We start from the raw sequence: 22,407 nt of genomic DNA on the forward strand, positions 1-22,407 counted from the left end.
GAGCAATAACCCTGTGAGGCCCACTGTAGGAATGCCTGGGAAGACAGAGATAAGAAGGAAACCATGTCCTGTGAACAAGGCCATAAACCAATTAATTCCCCAGGAAGAAAGATAAGAGGGAAGCCATTTGCTGTAAACAAGGCTACAAACCAATTATTTCTCCCAGATGAAAGAACTAGGGAGAGAACATATAAAGTCATCGATCAGCCCAAGTTGACAATGGTTCCCTGGATACTAGGAGAATTCTATTGGGTTAAAAGAACCTATATGTAATCTATAATCGTTGTGATTGGCTTGTGTCCAGCCGTGATGGGCTGTGTAACTGTAGTAAACTGTTTTGTAACTGTTGTGAAACATATAAAGGTACATGTAACTCTTTGTTCTGTGAAGAGAAACCTGGATACGGTCCTGAGTTTTTCCTTCCCGCTGAGCGTAATAAAAGCTGCTTCAGCATTGGAACCGACCCTGAGTGTTGAGTGATTCTTCTAAGAAAACACTAACGCTAACAAACCTGAGTCCCACACGATCTAGCTGACTTCGAACCTCTTCCAGGTTCTGCAAGTGTTCGATGGTGGTCTGACCTGTGATCAATATGTCGTCCTGGAACACTACAGTGCACGAAACCGACCTTAGCAGGCTCTTCATGTTCCTTTGAAAAATAGCTGTGGCTGATCGAATCTCAAATGGGCATCTATTGTAGATGAACAGACCTTTGTGCGTGTTGATGCAGGTGAGGCCTTTCGAAGATTCCGCCAGCTCCTGCATCATGTAGTCGAGGTCAGGTCCAACTTGGTGAACGTCTCCCCTCCTGCCAGTGTCACAAATAGGTCGTCTGCCTTGGGTAGCAGGTACTGGTCCTACAGCGAAAAACGGTTAATCGTTACTTTATAGTCCCCACAAATTCTGACTGTGACATCGTCCTTGAGAACCGGAACGTCGGGCTGACCCACTCGTTGAACTCCACCGGCGTTATGATGCCCTCTCGTTGCAGCCTGTCCAGCTCGATCTTCACTTTCTCTCGGATCATATATGGCACCGCACGTGCCTTGTGGTGGATGGGTCGTGTACCGGGAATCAAGTGGATCTGCGCCTTCGCCCCCGAGAAACTTCCGATGCCTGGCTCAAACAACGACAGAAACTTGCTCAGAACCTGGGCACATGAGGCGTCGTCGATGGACGAAAGCGCTCGGATGTCGTCCCAGTTCCAGCGGATTTTTCCCAGCCAGCTTCTGCCAAACAGTGTGGGGCCATCTCCTGGTACAATCCATAGTGGGAGTTCGTGCACTGCTCCATCATAGGAGACTTTTACTGCTGCACTGCCAATTACAGGGATCAGCTCTTTAGTGTAAGTTCTTAGCTTGGTGTGAATGGGGCTCAGCTTGGGTCTGTGTGCCTTGTTGCTCCACAGCCTCTCAAAGGCCTTTTTGCTCATGATGGACTGACTCGCACCCGTGTCCAATTCCATGGATACTGGAATTCCATTCAGTTCAACTTTTAACATGATCAGTGAACATTTCGTGGTGAAGGTGTGTACACTTCTGCCTCCTCGGTTTGAGTCTCTAGTTCAGTTTGATCCGCCATGGACCTGTCTTCCTCTGCAATGTGGTAGTTTGCAGGGTTTGCAGCTCATCTGTACATTCGCTGGAGGTGTCCCATTGTTCCATAGCCTCTGCACGTATAGTGTTTGAAGCGGCATTGATGGGCTGGATGATCACCTCCGCAGCACTAACAAGGTGTCAATTGCCTCGCATTAACGATTGATGGCGGACTCTGAGTTATCAGAGGTGATGCAGTTGCAGGCGTGTACATTCTGCCATATGCATTCCTGCCTGAAAACGACGTTACTTTGTGTACAGTACTTGCCGAAACATCTTTATGCTGAAAAATTCGTTTGGTGTTATCACTGGTGGACATAAATGCCTGTGCTATCGTTATAGCTTTGCTCAGGTTCGGTGTTTCAACAGTCAATAGTTTGCGAAGTATAACCTCATGGCCAATGCCAAGCACGAAGAAGTCTCTTAGCATTTGCTCCAGGAATCCATCGAATTCGCAATGTCCTGCAAGGCGCCTTAGTTCGGCGACGTAGCTCGCCACTTCCTGGCCTTCAGACGATGACATGTGTAAAATCGATACCTTGCTATCAGAACGCTCTCCTTCGGATTTAGGTGCTCCCGGACCAGCACACACAGTTCTTCATACGATTTGGTTGTTGGTTTCACCGGAGCTAGAAGATTCTTCATGAGGCCATAGGTTGTTGCCCCACAGACAGTGAGGAGGATCGCCCTTCGTTTGGCACCATTCATACTCCCTTCCAGCTCGTTGGTCACGAAGTATTGGTCGAGTCGCTCCACGAAGGCCTCCCGATTGTCCTCTTCTGAGAATTTCTCCAGGATACCAACAGTTCTCTGCATTTTCGCGTGACGATTCGTTATCTCATCGCCAGTTGTTATGTCTTGAATAAAGCAATTGACTGAGTACTGTAGACATGAGTAAGTGTGACCTTAGTCTCTTTATTCTAACTCCAGAGTTCTGGTACAGCATGGGAGGCCTTATATACAGGGATGCTGGGATCCCTTGGGACTTCAACAGATACGCTCTCTGGTGGCAGTAGAATGCTGGTTACATAGGGTTGCATACATAACAATTACAGTAACATAAACTTTACAGAAACATTTATTAAAACATCCAAGTGACTACCCTTGTGCAACTACTTGTGTTTCATCGTTCTCTTAAGTGCTTCAGCAGAGGTAGAGGCAGCCTGCTCACTTCCCTGCTGCGACTGCATCGACACTTTTGGCGGATATTCTGTGGGTTTTGGAGCCCTGTGACGATCCCGCCAAAGTCTGCTCCTCCTGCGACTGTGCAGGGGCAGACTCGGCCATCGCGATCCCTGGAGGCCTCCGGGGCTCTGACTTAGGTGGGGGGAGCAATGGGGGAGAAATGTGAGCACTTTGAGAAGAGCCTGAACTTCCATGTGCCCTCTCACCATCATCCCTCTCATGGGTACCCGCACTTCCCTGAAAGGAGATGGAGAGCATCTTGCAGCACAGCGGTGGGGTCATAAGGACCCACACCTAAGCTGACATCCCTTCTAGAGAGGAGGTCTATGAGCATCTGACATCTATTCTCCATAGAAAGCTATATATTTTCCATAGTGCTCTAGTGAGTGGTGCATTAGCTATTCCATGCAGGTGGCCATCCTTTCCATGGATGAGCCTACCGCCATCATCGCCTGCGACATGGTAGTGCTCATGTTGATGATGGACTCTTCTGTTCTTTGCACATTTGCAGACATCGCAGTCACAAAACCTGTCAAAGTCTCCTGCGCATCTTGCTGCACCTCTAGGATCAGCTTCTTTCTGAATGGCCCCGAGGCTTAGCGTCTGTATGCAGTGAGCAGAGCAGGAAGCGTCCTGCGCCCTCCGACAAGGAGGCTCCACTGCTGTCCCTGTCGCCACCATCTGCTCTTGCTCTCTTGTGACTGTGAGACACCAGGTGACAACACTACTTTGTCTTGCATTGCACGCACTGAGGTGTGTATCTCTGTGCTGGTGCTGGGTGCGCTAATATCTGGTGATGGTGTGCCCTCAGAGACTGGAGGCTTCTCTGAGGAGTCATCTTGCTCTTCCTCCTGGACAGTGGCCGGGGGAGAGCTCTTGATGGACCTATGTGAGAATAAAGAGATTAGATAGATTTGTCATATCAAGAATAGGTACAGATACCATTATACACATGATTAACATTCACTGGCTGCTGGCATCAGTCCCTATATGAGTGACTGCTGTGTGCCACGTGGCTGTATGACATGTAATTCTGTCACCAGGTTGCTGAAATGTCCCCCTCTCTCGGTCTCCCACCTCCAGCTGCTCGGCAACTCCTAGTACTTCCAGGAAGACCTCCTCTGCAGCTGTTAAGGTGGCCAGTGATGAAGAGTCACCCCCTCCCTCTTATTGTGGTCTCTCCTCTCCAGCATGGAGGGAAAGAAGAGAAGCTTGAATGAGAGTGATGGAATAAGTGTCAGGAATGGATGGGGTATATCTTTAGAGGGTGACGATGATAGACTGGTGTGCCAATGCCAAATGTCCTTCTTGCGTGTTGTTAGTTGGTATGATTGCATTAGGATGAGCGTGAGTGTGAGGGGTGGTTAGTCAGATGGGGATGTGATAGTATAGATAGAGAGAGGGATGGGTGAAGGTGCAAGGTATGTTGGTGTGAGTGAAGATGTGCAGGAGTCGGGTTGGGAAGCCAGAGTGATGGAGATGTGATGAGAGGCTCAGCAGGATGAAGTTGCGTGTGGCTTTGCACTCACCTTTCCTCGTCTCATGAGATCATCGAATTGTTTGCATCACTGAAACCTAGGTCCTCCTCACAACATCCGTGCTGTGACCTCCTCTGCTATTTGGAGCCAGGCTCCTTTGGTCTGTTGGGGAGGTCTCTTCTACCCATCGGAAGGGAAGAGGACATCCCTGGGTGCTCTCACTCACTCCACAAGCATATGGAGGGAATCATCTGAGAACCTGGGTGCAGCCCTCTGTCCCTAAAAACACTTAAAAAGTGCTCCTTTTGTCAAGGGACCACAGCAATACAAAGGTCCTTTTTCTAATAGTTATCTTTGGGTGTTCAGCTGTTTCCCTGGCCAGCAGTATTCCCCTCAGTGAGTGAAGGAATGATGCTGATCCACTAACAGTCAGCTCCGTCTGACACTATTAAAAGACAAGTCAGCGTTCTGTTGCATAATGTGGCAGGTGTCTTCTGGATGACTTGGAAAGATGCAGTCACAGGAAAGTATAACGCTGTGGTAGCCTTCACTGCTACAGGAAGAGCCATCCCTAACCTAGATGTGCACAGGTCATTATGCAGGAGATGCACAGCTCTGTGGTGGCCTGTCTTGTGAAGTGGAGGAGCCAAAAACAGGCTTTCCTCTCACATGCTCAGATACAGATCCCAGGATAGTGACGAGTGTGGCCAAAACACCTCAGGGGTTGTTGTACTTACATTCATTGGCCCCTCATGACCTCCTCTTCATCATTCCAAATCATGATGCAATGTCAAAACCAGAAAAATGATGAAAAGGATTGGTGGGGGGAAAAAACAAGGGGCTGGATTTTTGGCTTTTGTGATTTCGGGGCGGTAATGGCGGTGGGGCGGTCTTGATTCTGGCTGGAAAAAGTTTGCGCACTCGTCCGCAAAATTCAGCAAAACATGGACCCTGAAATTCCGGACAGAGGCTTCCCGTGGGCAATAGCCTCCGACCGGAGGATTTTTCTGAAAGTACCTGGTGGTCCGGGAGGAGCGTGAGATTCCGGTGGGGAGGCCCTCTCTTCCTGTGTTGCGAAGCGTGCTCCCGTCCTCGAGGTTCCCACACAGAAGATGCAGTCACATGAGAAATTAATTTCTCATTGCTATTAATTGAGAAAAAAAACAAACACAATAACACCAATTAAAAAATAAAAAACACACCTCACATCATTAAAATTAATTGAAATTAAAGTTGATAAATATCTTAGAGAATTTTTTTTTCCAAGTTTAAAAAAATAATGATTATGGTTTAAAATAAATTTAATGTAGTGAGAAGGGTTTTTAAAAATAAAATGTGTTTTTAATTTTATTTTTTATGTTTTAAGTGTGTTTTAATACTCTTACGTGTGTAAAAGTAGGCCATGTTTTTATCAAGCACAAGGTTTTTCAGGACATTTGCTGGGCAAGATATGGGTAAAGACCCCAATCTTGCCCTTGCAAATGACCTCGCTCCAGAGATGCGGATGATCTGTCAAGCTGGAGCTTGACAGATCGGAAAAGCCAGTTTTCAGTGCAGGCGCATAGTACGCTGAAAACCGGCTTTTCCGATGCATTTCCGGGTCCGTAGAAACTCCCTACGGACCTGAGGAGGCCAGAATTTCTTGGCCATTAGGTACCATGATCGGGGGCACAAGACCAGGCATTACACAAGAAGGTTTTTGTACACCAGCTGAAAATTGTGGTGTTAAACAAGTCAGAATAATGTGCAGGTCAAGGTTGTGCAGATGTCCTGATTTTTGTTGATTAAGCTTGTAAATAGTTTCTTTGATTTAACAGACTTCATTGTTGTTCAGTGCCCTGCAACATAACATTGTATATTGTATGGTTTTCTTTTGGAGGAGGTAGTTTTTGTTACTTTGTTGCAGTAAAATGTCTGTTTGATCCTTTGCCATTGGTATCTTGTGGTATTACTCAGTAAGATAATGGGACTAAAGGAGGATAAATCCCTGGACCTGATGGCTTGCATCCTAGGGTCTTAAGAGAAGTAACGGCAGGAATAGTGGATGCATTGGTTGTAATTTACCAAAATCCCCTGGATTCTGGGGAGGTTCCAGCAGATTGGAAAATTGCAAATGTAACACCGCTATTTAAAAAAGGAGGCAGACAAAAAGCAGGAAACTACAGACTAGTTAGCCTAATATCTGTGGTTGGGAAAATGTTGGAGTCCATTATTAAAGAAGCAGGAGCAGGAAAAACATAATTCATTCAGGCAGAGTCAGCATGGATTTATGAAAGGGAAGTCACATTTGCTGGAATTCTTTGAGGATGTAACGAACAGGGTGGATAAAGGAAAACCAGTGGATGTGGTGTATTTGGGCTTCCAGAAGGCATTTGACAAGGTGCCACATAAAAGGTTACTGCACAAGGTTGGGGGTAATATATTAGCATGGATAGAGGATTGGCTAACTAACAGAAAACAGAGAGTCGGGATAAATGGTTCATTCTCGGGTTGGCTATCAGTAACTAGTGAGATGCCACAGGGATCAGTGCTGGGACCCCAACTATTTACAATCTATATTAATGACTTGGAAGAAGGGACCGAGTGTAAGGTAGCCAAATTTGCTGATGATACAAAGATGGGTGGAAAAGCAATGTGTGAAGAGGACACAAAAAATCTGTAAAAGGACATAGACAGGCTAAGTGACTGGGCAAAAATTTGGCAGACGGAGTATAATGTTAAAAAGTGTGAGGTTATGCACTTTGGCAGAAAAAAAATCAAAGAGCAAGTTATTATTTAAATGGAGAAAAATTGTAAAGTGCTGCAGTACAGTGGGACCTGGGGGTACTTGTGCATAATACACAAAAGGATAGTGTTGTGTATCTGTAAAGCATGTACTCCCATGTTTTGCCACCAGGAACGCATCCCCTGAAGTCCCAAGGGATCCCAGCATCCCTTGGGACCACTGTATATAAGCCTGTTCCTCACTCTGGAGTGTCTTAATAAAGACTGAGGTCACTGTGACTTTAACCTCGCTGTGTGCAGTCTCATCTGTGTTAGGAACACAATAACTGGTGACGAGTATACGAATCCAACGCAAAGATGCAGCAAACTGTGGGAATCCTGGAGAAATTCTCAGAGGGTGAGGACTGGGAAGCCTATGTCGAACGGCTAGACCAGTACTTTGTAACCAAAGAGCTGGATGGAGAAGGAAGTGCTGCAAAAAGGAGATTGGTCCTCCTCACAGTCTGCGGGGCACCGACCTACAGCCTCATGAAGAATCTTCTGGCTCCGGTGAAACCCACAGATAAGTCCTATGAGGAGCTGTGTACACTGATTCGGGAGCATCTTAACCCGAGGGAGAGCGTGCTGATGGCAAGGTTTTGGTTCTACACTTGCCAGCAATCTGAAGGTCAGGAAGTGGCGAGCTACGTCACCGAGCTAAGGCGACTTGCAGGACAATGTGAGTTTGATGGCTACCTGGAGCAGATGCTCAGAGACTTTTTTGTACTGGGCATTGGCCACAAGACCATCCAAGAAAAACTTTTGAATGTAGAGACACCGATCCTCAGTGAGGCCATTGCGATAGCACAGGCGTTTATGTCCACCAGTGATAACACCAAACAAATCTCTCAGCACACAAGTGCTAGCAATGTTCATAACTTAACTGGAACTGTATTTGCGAGCAGAAATGTACAGGGCAGAAACCACGAGTCTGCAACTGCCAGCAGGCCTCAGGTGACCCAGATGACACAGAGTCCGCAACAAAGGATGAATGCAAGGCAATTCACACCTTGTTGGCGTTGTGGAGGCTTCCATTCAGCCGCTTCAAAGGGTATGTTTGCAAGAGCTGTGGAACAATGGGGTACCTCCAACAAGCTTGCAGACGAGCTGCAAACTCTGCAAAACCTGCTAACCACCACGTGGCAGTGGAAAATCGGTCCATGGTGGATCAAAGCAATTTCGAGCCTCATAGAGAGGAGGCAGATGCTGAAGTACATGGGGTGCACACATTTTCGACGAAATGTCCACCTATAATGCTAAATGTAAAATTGAATGGCTTACCCATAGCCGTGGAACTGGACACTTGCGCTAGCCAATCCATCATGAGTAAAAAGATGTTTGAGAGACTGTGGTGCAACAAGGCATTCAGACCAGCCCTGAGCCCCAGCCACACGAAACTGAGAACGTACACCAAACAGCTCATCACTGTCCTGGGCAGCGCCATGGTCAAGGTCACCTACGAGGGCACGGTGCATGAACTGCCACTCTGGATTGTCCCGGGCGATGACCCCACACTGCTTGGAAAGAGCTGACTGAGCAAAATCCGCTGAAACTGGGATGACATCCGAGCGTTATCACATGTTGATAAGGCCTCATGTACCCTGGTTCTTAACAAATTTCCTTGCCTTTTTGAACCAGGCATTGGAAACCTTTCCGGGGCGAAGGTGCGGATCCACTTGGTCCCAGAGGCATGACCCATTCACCACAAAAGTGATGGCACGGTCAGGATTTGTGGCAATTATAAAGTAACTATTAATCGCTTCTTGCACAGGACCCGCTACCTAAGAAAGACGACCTATTTGCGACGCTGGCAGGAGGCAAGACGTTCACCAAGCTCGACCTGACTTCAGCCTACATGACACAGGAGCTGGAGGAGTCTTCGAAGGGCCTCACCTGCATCAATACGCAAAAGGGACTGTTCATCTACAACAGATGCCCGTTTGGAATTCGGTTGGCTGCAGCGATCTTCCAGATAAACATGGAGAGCCTATTTAAGTCGGTATCACGCACGGTGGTTTTTCAGGACGACATACTGGTCACGGGTCGGGACACTGTCGAGCACCTACAAAACCTGGAGGTGGTCCTCCAGCGACTGGATCGCATAGGGCTGCGGCTGAAGAGGTCGAAATGTGTCTTCATGGCAACAGAAGTGGAGTTTTTGGGGAGAAAAATCACGGCGGATGGCATTCGGCCCACAGATGCCAAGACAGAGGCTATCAGGAATGCTCCCAGGCCACAGAACGTCATGGAGCTGCGGTTGTTCCTGGGACTCCTCAACTATTTTGGTAAATTCCTACCGGAGTTAAGCACCCTCTTAGAGCCCCTACATGTGTTACTGCGTAAAGGTGAGAACTGGGTATGGGGAAAAAAAACAAGTAATTGCTTTTGAGAAAGTCAGAAACATTTTATGCTTCAACAAGCTGCTTGTATGATATAAGCGGTGTAAAAGACTTGTGCTAGCATGTGATGCATCGTTGTAGGAGTTGGGTGTGTATTACAACAAGCTAATGTTGCGGGGAAGTTGCAACCTGTCGCCAATGCCTCCAATAGCTTGTCTAAGGCCGAGAGGGCCTACAGCATGATTGAGAAAGAGGCATTAGCGTGTGTGTTCGGGGTAAAGAAAATGCATCAGTACCTGTTTGGCCTCAAATTTGGGCTGGAATCCGATCACAAGCCCCTCATATCCCTGTTCGCTGAAAACAAGGGGATAAATACTAATGCCTCTGCCCACATATAAAGGTGGGCACTCGCACTATCAGCGTATAACTATACCATTCGCCACAGGCCAGGCACCGAGAACTGTGCGGATGCTCTCAGTCGGCTACCATTGCCCACCACGAGGGCGGAAATGGCGCAGCCTGCAAACTTGTTGATGGTGGCGCAGCCCGCAGACTTGTTGATGGTCATGGAAGCGTTTGAAAATGATAAATCACCTGTCACGGCCCGCCAGATTAGGACTTGGACCAGCCAAGATTCTCTGCTGTCCCTAGTAAAAAACTGTGTACTGCTTGGGAGCTGGGACAGCATTCCCATTTGAAATGCAAGAGCTAATCAAGCCGTTCCAGCGGCGATAGGACGAGCTGTCCATTCAGGCAGATTCCCTGTTGTGGGGTAACCGCTTAGTGCTACTCAAAAAGGGCAGGGAGATGTTCATCTCGGATCTCCACAGCACACACCCAGGTATAGTAATGATGAAAGCGATAGCCAGATCTCACGTGTGGTGGCCCGGTATCTACTCTGAATTAGAGTCCTGTGTACGGCAATGCAGTGTATGTGCTCAGTTGAGCAACGCGTCCAGATAACTGCCCATGATAACTGCTGTGCCTTTATTGCACGCATCCCTAATTTCTTGTTTGATGCTGTTCCCAACCTCACTACTACTGTTTGGTGGTCTGTACACAACTCTCACTAGCATTTTCTGCCCTTTGGCATTCCGCAGCTCCACCCATACAGATTCCACATCATCCAAGCTAATGTCCTTCCTTACTATTGCGTTAATTTCCTCTTTAACCAACAAAGCTACTCCACCTTTTTTTCCTTTCTGTCTATCCTTCCTGAATGTTGAATACACCTGGATGTTGAGTTCCCAGCCTTGGTCACCCTGGAGCCATGTCTCCGTGATGCCAATTATTTCATATTCATTATGAAATGATAGATTGGCGAATGATACTTAAGGGGTTGACAGTGGATGGGCAAAGGCAGACATTTAGAGACTGCATGGATGAACTACAACAATTGTACATCTCTGTCTGGTGTAAAAATAAAAAAGGGAAGGTGGCTCAACCGTGGCTATCAAGGGAAATCAGGGATAGTATTAAAGCCAAGGAAGTGGCATACAAATTGGCCAGAAATAGCAGTGAACCTGGGGACTGGGAGAAATTTAGAACTCAGCAGAAGAGGACAAAGGGTTTGATTAGGGCAGGGAAAATAGAGTACGAGAGGAAGCTTGCAGGGAACATTAAGACGGACTGCAAAAGTTTCTATCGATAAGTAAAGAGAAAAAGGTTAGTAAAGACAAACGTAGGTCCCCTGCAGTCAGAATCAGGGGAAGTCATAATGGGGAACAAATAAATGGCGGACCAATTGAACAAGTACTTTGGTTCGGTATTCACTAAGGGGGACACAAACAACCTTCCGGATATAAAAGGGGTCAGAGGTTCTAGTAAGAAGGAGGAACTGAGGGATATCCTTATTAGTCAGGAAATTGTGTTGGGGAAATTAATGGGATTGAAGGCCGATAAATCCCCAGGGCCTGATAGACTGCATCCCAGAGTACTTAAGGAGGTGGCCTTGGAAATAGCGGAAGCATTGACAGTCATTTTCCAACATTCCATAGACTCTTGATCAGTTCCTATGGAGTGGAGGGTAGCCAATGTAACCCCACTTTTAAAAAAAGGAGGGAGAGAGAAAACAGGGAATTATTGACCGGTCAGCCTGACATCAGTAGTGGGTAAAATGATGGAATCAATTATTAAGGATGACATAGCAGCACATTTGGAAAGAGGTGACATGATAGGTCCAAGTCAGCATGGATTTGTGAAAGGGAAATCATGCTTGACAAATCTTCTGGAATTATTTGAGGGTGTTTCCAGTAGAGTGGACAAGGGAGAACCAGTTGATGTGGTATATTTGGACTTTCAGAAGGCTTTCGACAAGGTCCCACACAAGAGATTAATGTGCAAAGTTAAAGCACATGGGATTGGGGGTAGTGTGCTGACATGGATTGAGAACTGGTTGTCAGACAGGAAGCAAAGATTAGGAGTAAATGGGTACTTTTCAGAATGGCAGACAGTGACTAGTGGGGTACCACAAGGTTCTATGTTGGGGCCCCAGCTGTTTACATTGTACATTAATGATTTGGACGAGGGGATTAAATGTAGAATCTCCAAATTTGCGGATGACACTAAGTTGGGTGGCAGTGTGAGCTGCGAGGAGGATGCTATGAGGCTGCAGAGGGACTTGAATAGGTTAGGTGAGTGGACAAATGCAGTGGACAGATGAAGTATAATGTGGATAAATGTGAGGTTATCCACTTTGGTGGTAAAAACAGAGACAGACTATTATCTGAATGGTGACAGATTAGGAAAAGGGGAGGTGCAACGAGACCTGGGTGTCATGGTACATCAGTCATTGAAGGTTGGCATGCAGGTACAGCAGGCGGTTAAGAAAGCAAATGGCATGTTGGCCTTCATAGCGAGGGGATTTGAGTACAGGGGCAGGGAGGTATTGCTTCAGTTGTACAGAGCCTTGGTGAGGCCACACCTGGAGTATTGTGTACAGTTTTGGTCTCCTAATTTGAGGAAGGACATTCTTGCTATTGAGGGAGTGCAGCGAAGGTTCACCAGACTGATTCCCAGAATGGCGGGACTGACATATCAAGAAAGACTGGATTAACTGGGCTTGTATTCACTGGAGTTCAGAAGAATGAGAGGGGATCTCATAGAAACGTTTAAAATTCTGACGGGTTTAGACAGGTTAGATGCAGAAAGAATGTTCCCAATGTTGGGGAAGTCCAGAACCAGGGATCACAGTCTAAGAATAAGCCATTTAGGACTGAGATGAGGAGAAACTTCTTCACCCAGAGAGTGGTGAACCTGTGGAATTCTCTACCACAGAAAGTTGTTGAGGCCAATTCACTAAATATATTCAAAAAGGAGTTAGATATAGTCCTTACTACTAGGGGGATCAAGGGGTATGGTGAGAAAGCAGGAATGGGGTACTGAGGTTGCATGTTCAGCCATGAACTCATTGAATGGTGGTGCAGGCTAGAAGGGCCTACTCCTACACCTAATTTCTATGTTTCTATCTATGTTTCTATTAATTGCTGCCTGTGCAGTTAATTTGTCCATCTTATTACAAATATTCCTCGCATTGAGGCACAGACCTGATGGCTTACATTCTAGGGTCTTAAAAGAAGTGGCTGCAGAGATAGTGGATGCATTGGTTGTAATCTACCAAAATTCCCTGGATTCTGGGGCGGTCCCAGTGGATTGGAAAACAATAAATGTAACGCCCCTAATTAAAAAAGGAGGCAGACAGAAAGCAGGAATTTATAGACCAGTTAGCCTAACATCTGTCATTGGGAAAATGCTGGAGTCCATTATTAAGGAAGCAGTAGCAGGTCATTTTGAAAAGCATAATTCAATGAAGTAGAGTCAGCATGGTTTTATGAAAGGGAAATCATGTTGATAAATTTGCTGGAGTTTTTTGAGGATGCAACGAGTAGGGTGGATAAGGGGGAACCAGTGGATGTGGTATATTTGGATTTCCAGAAGGCATTCGATAAGGTGCCACACAAGAGGTAATTAAATAAAATTAGCACTCATGGGACTTTGGGTAATAAACTAGCATGGATTGAGGACAGAAAACAGAGATTAAGAATAAACAGTTAATTTTCTGGTTGGCAGGCTGTAATTAGTGGAATGCCACATAAAAGATTACTGCACAAGATAAAAGTTGACAGTGTTGGGGGTAATATATTGCCATTGATCGAGGATTGGCTAGCTAACAGAAAACAGAGAGTTGAGATAAATTGGTCATTTTCCGGTTAACAAACAGTAACCAGTGGGGTGCTGCAGGGATCGGTGCTGGGGCCTCAACTATTTACAATATATATTGACGATTTGAATGAAGGGACCGAGTGTAATGTAGCCAACTTTGCTGATGATACAAATATGGGTGGGAAAATAAATTGTGAGGAGGACACAAAACATCTTCAAAGAGATATAGACAGGCTAAGATTTGGCAGATGGAGAATAATGTGAGGAAATGTGAGGTTATCTATGGCAGAAAAAATAGAGAAGCAAATTATAATTTAATTGCAAAGTGCTGCAGTACAGAGGGACCTGGGGGTCCTTGTGCATGAAACACATAAAGTTAGTATGTAGGTACAGTAAGTACTCAGGAAGGCAAATGGAATGTTGGCCTTTATTGCAAAGGGATAGAGAATAAAAGCAGAGAAGTCCTGCTACAACCGTACAGGGTATTGGTGAGGCCACACCTGGAGTACTGTGTACAGTTTTGGTCTCCATACTTAAGGAAGGATATACTTGCATTGGAGGCTATTCAGAGAAGGTTCACTAGGTTGATTCCAGAGATGAGAGGGTTGACTTATGAAGATAGTTTGAGTAGGTTGGGCCTCTGCTCATTGGAGTTCAGAAGAATGAGAGGTGATCTTATCAAACCATATAAGATAATGAGGGGGATAACAAGGTGGATGCAGAGAGGATGTTTCCACTCATAGCAGAAACTAAAACTAGGTGACATAGTCTCAGAATAAGGGTCCGCCCATTTAAACTGAGATGAGGAATTTCTTCTCTCAGAGGGTTGTAAATCTGTGGAATTCTCTGCCCTAGAGAGCTGTGGAGGCCGGGTCCTTGGATATATTTAAGGCGGAGATAAACAGATTTTTGAGTGATAAGGGAATAAAGGGTTATGGGGAGCAGGCAGGGAAGTGGAGCTGAGTCCATGATCAGATCAGCAATGATATTAAATGGCAGAGCAGGCTCGAAGGGCCAAATGGCCTACTTCTGCTCCTATTTTTTATGTTCTTATGTTCTTATGTACCGTCATACCTTTCAAAGTAGTTTTCCAATCTACCTTAGCCAATTTGCCTTTCACACGCATAGTTTCCTTTGTTTAGATTTAAGACCCTAGTTTCGGATATAACTAAATCACTTTCAAACTCAACATAAAATTCTCTCATATTATGATCACTCTTCCCTAAAGGCCCCTTTACTGCATGCTTATTTATTAACCTTTTCTCATTGCACAATATTAGATCTAAAATAGTCTGTTCCCTAGCTGGTTCCTCAACATACTGATCTAGAAAACCATTTTGTATACATTCCATAAATTCGTCCTCTGCACTATTACTCCATATTTGGTTTACCCAGTCTATATGTAGATTAAAGTCCCCCTTTATATTACTGTATTACCCTTGTTACATGCACCTCTAATTTCCTGATTTGTACTGTGCCCTCCATTACTACTATTGTTTGCGGGCCTATAAACAACTCCCACCAATGTTTCTGCCCCTTGCTGTTTTTTTTAGCTCCGCCCAAACTGATTCTACTACTTGATTTTCCGAGCTAAGAATCTTTGAGCCCGAGTTTGGTCAAGCTACCGCCCACTACCGCCCACAGCTGCCAAGGTATTGCCCTAAAAAGACATTTTGGAGGAAAATCCTCAGGGATCGCCGACCGACTGCCCAGCTACTGCCCGGCGGGAGTTTCATCGGGAAAATTCCGCCGGCAGTAGTGCATACTGCCTGCCCATGCAGAAGTCACCAAAAACTCAAGTTTGGTCATAAGATCCTGTTACTGCCCGCCAGAAATACCATTGGGAAAAAAGTGGCCTTACCTGGCACTTAAGCGGACAGTAGGGACAATGGTGCAGAACAGTCCAGAGGAGTTTCTCCCAGGTCAGATATTAATGCTGCAGCAATATTAGACCCCCAGAAAGCGTTTACACATTCAAGTAAAACTGCTCAGAAGGCATTGACACATTGAAGAAAAACTGCTTAGAAAGAGTTGACACAGTGAAGGAAAACTGCTCCGTTGAAGTGCAGGTGTGGGGTAGAAAGCGGAAATAAGCTGCGAAATACAGTCTCCATGGCCTTGTGCTATAAGAGTCGTGACACCATTGCAGACAGAACAGATTTGGTGACACAATGTGAGTCTACAAATGTTATGAGCTCATGTCAAGGTATATAGGCAATAATAAAATCCTGTAAGTTTCTCTTAGGTGCCAGGATGAGATCCTGAGAACAACATGAGCTCAACTACAGAAGATGCAAATTTATATATGTTTGACTGTTACAATGTGACTGAATAACATGTAATGTTCGGGATGGAGTTCGGCGATCTGTCACCTAAGAAAATGTAGACTCAAATGCCAACCATAATGTCTGGCCTCCGTTCTGCAACTATCTGCCATTCAAAGCTACCCATCCTGGATAGCTTTCAAAGCGACCCTTACTTGTCGTAGCTAAATGACGTGACGTCAGGACCCATTAAAGAGTCACATCATATCTGTAAGGTAAGATATTGGTCAGATGGCACTACATTTAAAGGACATTTGTATGTTTCTCAGCATGTACCCATCATTATCTAAAAGTTAGACCCTGACCAAGAGTTGTCAGAAATGTTTTTGTATTGAATTGTACAGCATTCAAAAGCGACAGAACATTCAAACATGTAAAGCAAAATATTTTACATTATTTCAAAAAACTGTACATTTAGCATCAAAAGGAAACATCTGAAACACCAACAACAACATTAACAATATATACCAACATCACCAAGACCAACATCCAATCCTCTACCTACTCCCACCACCTCTCTTTCCCCCTCTCCAAGTGAGCCTCATTGATGGGATGTCTATCCCCATGCCGACCTGCACCCCTGCCCCTCACCGCGTCGATCCCAGCACGTTGTGCAGGAGTGCACTCGGAGCACTGCTGTCATGTTCGTCGGGGATAGAATATAAATGGTGAGATGGAAGACGCTAGCATTTCCGATCCTCGGGTTCTGTCGGCCTGGCTGATATGGCATCGGGGGTTCCATGCCATAGCCCGAGACCATCAATTGCCGCATAGCATCTACAGAGTTGCCGGTTCGCTCCACCGCAGTGATCAGCTGCGATATACTGGTAGTATGCTGCTCTGCAACTGCGGCGATGTTGGCAGCTACCCCAGCCATGGCCTGGAGCAGTTCTCGACCTAGGTCAACGCTCATCCTCAATAGCTGCACCATTTCCTGCATTGCTGCCACCCATCTTGCATGATCACCTCCTTGCTGCATCATCCTGGGTGGAGGCGGCTTGGTGGCTTTACCGGCACGGGTGCTGCACCTCACAACGCTTGATTCAACTTCCTCCGACTCAAAGTCCAAAAACTCGGACCCTGATATCGATGCTGGGCGCACAGGTGGCACACATGTCAAGAAGATGGAGTCCTCCTCTTCCACCTCCTCGAGCTCAAGTGGAACAAACACCGGCCCTTCTCCTTGCTCTTCCTCCTGGTCTTCGTCTCTGTGGGTTGCGGAGGTGTATGCAGTGGCTATGGGGGATCTTGAGGCAGGAGGGGGGTGGGGTACGGATGGAGCTGCTTTGGTGGGCTCCTGATGAGGTTGAGGTGGATGGTGTTGGTGTTCGACATTGCCTTTACATGCCAGAGGTGGATGGGGTGGCTAAGTCGGTGCTGTCCGATTCATCAAGTACAAGTACAAGACAACATTTCAGTGTTTAGGGGGGGGGCCAGGTTGGTAATGCTGACATTAGCACCGTCACATTTCACATTCTTATTTCAAGGACTACCATCGCTACATCACCACACCCTAAATGACCGACACACAGTACATTAAAATATATTTGACATCACATTACATGACCTTGCATGACATAAGCATAACACAGACCAGAGAGTCGTATAAACTTACCGTGCTGTAGCACGGGTTCGGCACCATCATGTGCGGTAGCAGGAGGGTGGTCACCCACCAATGCCAAGGCACGCTCCTCTATGTCAGTCAGTTCGATGACCTCTGGTGAGTCCCCTCCCGTGCCACATTGCTTTGAGGCGTTGGCTGGTCTTTTCTTCTGCAGAAATAAAAGTTGCAAGCTTTAACCCGTTTGCACATGCAACACGCGCACAGTACGGCTACATATACTTTTTGAGTAGTACGGGAGTGCAACAATAAGATCTTTACTTACTCTTGCTGACACTATCACATCGTTCCACCTCGATAGCTGCACCATTTCCTGCATTGCTGCCACCCGTCTTGCATCGTCATCTCCTTGTTGCATCATCCTGGGTGGAGGCGGCTTGATGGCTCCATCGCGAACCATGGTGTCTGCTGTGGACATGGCCTCCCCAGTTTCCCGCCAAATGCATTTATATTAGGGCGGGGCTGGCTTGCTACGACTATCCCGGGTGAGCTCTCTGTAATGGCGCTCCACCTCAGAGACAAGTGAGTGCCTCCAGCTCATCATCAGTAAACCAGGAAGCTCTAAGCCTCCCTCCACTGGACTTCCTGGCAGCTTTTCTACACTCATGGGAGGTTTGTAAGGTAGATGGCTGATGAATCTGTTGACTCTTTCTCTATAAATCACTCCCCTCTGCAACTGTCAGGTGCAAGTCAGTAAGGAGGTTTTATGCGCATGCGCAGCTGAGCCTTCAGCCACAATCGTGGGAAAAGTGATGCCATCAGGCAAAAGAAGCTACAAAAAAAAAATCAAACTCTCGCGCATGTGCAGTGCATGGCCTCCAATGTTTCCCGAGCCGAGAGTCTTGCACCTACCGCCGACTCCCGCTACCTGCCGCTCCCGCTCCCGCCAACAAAAGCGGGATGAAACTCGACTGGCCCCAGCGGTAGTGGACAAAAGAACATCATGCACCACCCGGGGAGCACCGAAAAATGAGTGGACCTAAGGTTTGACCAAACATAAGAACATATGAACATAAGAAATAGGAGCAGGAGTAGGCCGCCTGGCCCCTCGAGCCTGCTCCATCATTTAATAAGATCATGGTTGATCTGATCATGGACTCAGCTCCACTTCCCTGCCCACTCCCCATATCTATCTACCTCCACCTTAAATATATTCAATGACCAGCCTCCACAGCTAGCGCCCAATGTCTCTACTGTCTCTATCCCATTCTTTATCACCAAGGCTACCCCTCCTCCTTTTTCATTTTGCCTATCTCTTCTAAAAGCTATGTATCCTGGGATATTTAGTTCCCAACCTTGGTCACTTTGCAATCACGTCTCCGTAATGGTTATTAGATCAAACGTATTCATTTCTATCTGCGCTATTAATTCATCTATTTTTTTGCGAATGCTTTGTGCATTCAGATAGAGTGCTTTTAACTTTGACTTTTTTCTATTTTTCCCTGATGTCACCTTAGTCCGTGATGCCCTATTACTTTTGTTACTCTCTCTGTCCCTTCCTGACCCATTCTGCTTATTGTTTCTCTGCTCTGTTCTAAAGCCTTGACATTTCTTTTGCTGCTTAAACTTTAGTCTTTCCTGAATCCTCCCCCACCCATCCGCCTCTTCATTAGCTGAAATCCTTGTCTGCTGCCCTATTTAGTCATTTCGCCAGGACACTGGTTCCAATCCGGTTCAAGTGGAGCCCGTCCCAACAGAACAGCTCCCTCTTTCCCCAGTACTGGTGCCATTGCCCCATGAAGCAAACCCCTGCCTCCCACACCACTCTTTGGGATACACATCTAACTTTCTAACATGCCTCTCCCTATACCAATTGGCGCTTGGCTCAGGTGACAATCCAGAGATTAATAACATTGAGGTTCTGCTTTTTAATTTGGACCCCAACTCCTCAAACTCTTTCAGCAGAACCTCATTCCTTGTTCTACCTATGTCATTGGTTCCTATGTGAACCACGACAAATGGGTCCTCCCCCTCCCACTCCTACATAGCTACCAGACTGGGCTTGTGGCAGGTTGGTGAGAGAACCAACACGAGGGAAAAGCCTACTTGACCTCGTCCTCACCAATCTATCTGTCGCAGATCCATGACAACATTGGTAGCAGTGACCAGCACACAGTCATTGTGGAGATGAACTCCGGTCTTCACACTATGGACACCCTCCATCGTGTTGTGTGGCACTACCACCGAGCTAAATGGGATAGATTCAGAACAGATCTAGCAGCTCAAAACAGGGCAACCATGTGGCACTGTGGGCCATCAATACCAGCAGAATTGTATTCCACCACAATCTGTAACCTCATGGCCTGATATAGCCCTCACTCCACCATTAACATCAAGCCAGATGACCAACCCTGGTTCAATAAGGAGTGTAGAAGAGCATACCAGGAGCAGTACCTAAAAATAAGATGCCAACCAGAGGAAGCTGCAACACGACTACATGCCAGCTAAACAGGGGAAGCAGCATGCTATAGACAGGGCTAAGTGATCCCACAATCAAAGAACCAGATCAAAGCTCTGCAATCCTGCCACATCCAATCGTGAATGGTGGTGGACAATTAAACAACTGACCGGAGGAGGAGGCTTCATGAACATCCCCATCCTCAATAATGGCGGAGCTCAGCATGCAAGTACAAAAGACAAGGCTGGAGTATTTGCAACCATCTTTAGCCAGAAGTGCCGAGTGGATGATCCATCTCGGCCTTCTCCTGAAGTCCCCACCATCACAGAAGCCAGTCTTCAGCCAGTTCAATTCATTCCATGTAATATCAAGAAAAAGCTGAGTGCACTAGATACAGCAAAGGCCATGGACTCTGAAAATATCCCGGCTGTCGTGCTGAAGACCTTTGCTCCAGAACTAGCCACATATCTAGCTAAGCTGTTCTAGTTCAGCTACAACACTGGCATCTACCCGACACTTACCATCCAATCAGTCTACTCTCAATCATCAGCAAATTAATGGAAGGTACTTTCGAAAGTGCTATCAAGTGGCACTTACTCACCAATAACCTGCTCACTGATGCTCAGTTTGGGTTCTGCCAGGGCCACTCGGATCCAGACAACATTACAGCCTTGGTCCAAATATAGTCAAAAGAGCTGAATTCCAGAAGTGAGGTGAGTGTGACTGCCCTTGACACCAAGGCAGCATTTGACCAAGTGTGAATCAAGGAGCCCTAATAAAATTGAAGTCAATGGGAATCGGGGAAAAACTCTCCACTGGCTGGAGTCATACCTAGAACAAAGGAAGATGGTTGTGGTTGTTGGAGGCCAATCACCTCAGCCCCAGGACACTGCTGCAGGAGTTCCTTAGGGCAGTGTCCTAGTCTCAACCATCTTCAGCTGCTTTAGTAATGACCTTCCCTCCATCATAAAATCAGAAATGGGGATATTCGCTGATGATTGCACAGTGTTCAGTTCCATTCGCAACTCCTCAGATAATGAAGCAGTCCATGCCCGCATGAAGCAAGACTTGGACGACATTCAGGCTTGGGTTGATAAGTTGAAAGCAACATTTGTGCCACACAAGTGCCAGGCAATGACTATCTCCAACAAGGGAGCATTTAATCACCGCCTCTTGACATTGAACGGCATTACTATCGCCGAATCCCCCAACATCAACATCATGGGTGTCACCATTGATCAGAAACTTAAATGGACCAGCCATATAAATACTGTGGCTACAAACGCAGGTTAGAGGTTGGGAATTTTGTGTCTCACCTCATGACTCCCTCCCCAAAGCCTTTCCACCATCTACAAGGAACAAGTCAGGAGTGTGATGGAATACTCTCCATTTTCCTGGATGAGTGCAGCTCCAACAATGCTGAAGAAGCTCGACACCATCCAGGACAAAACAACCTGATTGATTGGCACCTCATCCACCACCTTCACCATTCACTCCCTCCACCACGGGTGCACCGCAGCAACTCGTCAAGGCTTCTTCGACAGCACCTCCCAAACCCACGTCCTCTACCACCTAGAAGGACAAGGTCAGCACATGCATGGGAACACCATCATCTCCAAGTTCCCTTACAAGTCACACACCATCCTGACTTGAAATTATATCATCCTTCCTTCATCGTCGCTGAGTCAAAATCCTGGAACTCCATCCGTAAAAACACTATGGGAGTACCTTCGCCATGCAGACTGCAGCAGTTCAAGAAAGCAACTCACCACCACCTTCTCAAAGGCAATTAGGGATGAGCAATAAATGTTTGCCTTGCTCGTGATGCCCACATGCCAGGAACTAATTATAATTTTTTTTAATCCTCTATTCTATGAGGAAAAACACATTCTGATCTCAAGTCTCACTTTCAATCCAAAAGAGTCTTAAACGCCAGAGGGAAAAATTGACAAAATCACGTGTTTGACTTGAGGCCTCGCCCGGAGGGAGCGCATATCAGGAATTTAAGGGTACGGTTATGACAATTTTCCATACGATAAATGAATGGAAAAGAATGGTTGGAAGCACATGCCTGAATTTCCGACAGGGCCAAATCCTTGATGTTGCACTCCGCCCACTACCTCTGCATGAGTATCGGTACCTCAATGCCTTCATATTAAAATTCATTGGGGGAGAAATTCAGGAGCGCCCTGTTTGGGATGTTAATTGCACCAAATTTTTATAACTTTGGCGTTTGCTTTCCAGGAAGGAAGTGGAACGTTAAATCAAGCGCTCCAGTTCCTTCCTGGAGCGCAAGAGGCAGCAGGTGGGGCTGTGCAGTGCTGCCGTATTATAAGGCTTCTTCCTTCCCTTAAAGAGATGGGCCATTATTGCAGGCTCTGCAAAAGAAGAGTTAATTTCTCCTCCACGTCAGCCGCGAGCTAGCCGGATCAGCCCAATGTACTGTGGCAGGGTGCCAGGCTGATTTATCGCGGGCAACAAACGGGAAAAAAATCAACCAGATGATTCAAATTTTCTTTTACTTACCTCGGCTACCTCGCCTT

This window comes from Pristiophorus japonicus, chromosome 1 (assembly GCF_044704955.1).
Source record: "Pristiophorus japonicus isolate sPriJap1 chromosome 1, sPriJap1.hap1, whole genome shotgun sequence".
Lineage (NCBI taxonomy): Eukaryota > Metazoa > Chordata > Chondrichthyes > Pristiophoridae > Pristiophorus > Pristiophorus japonicus.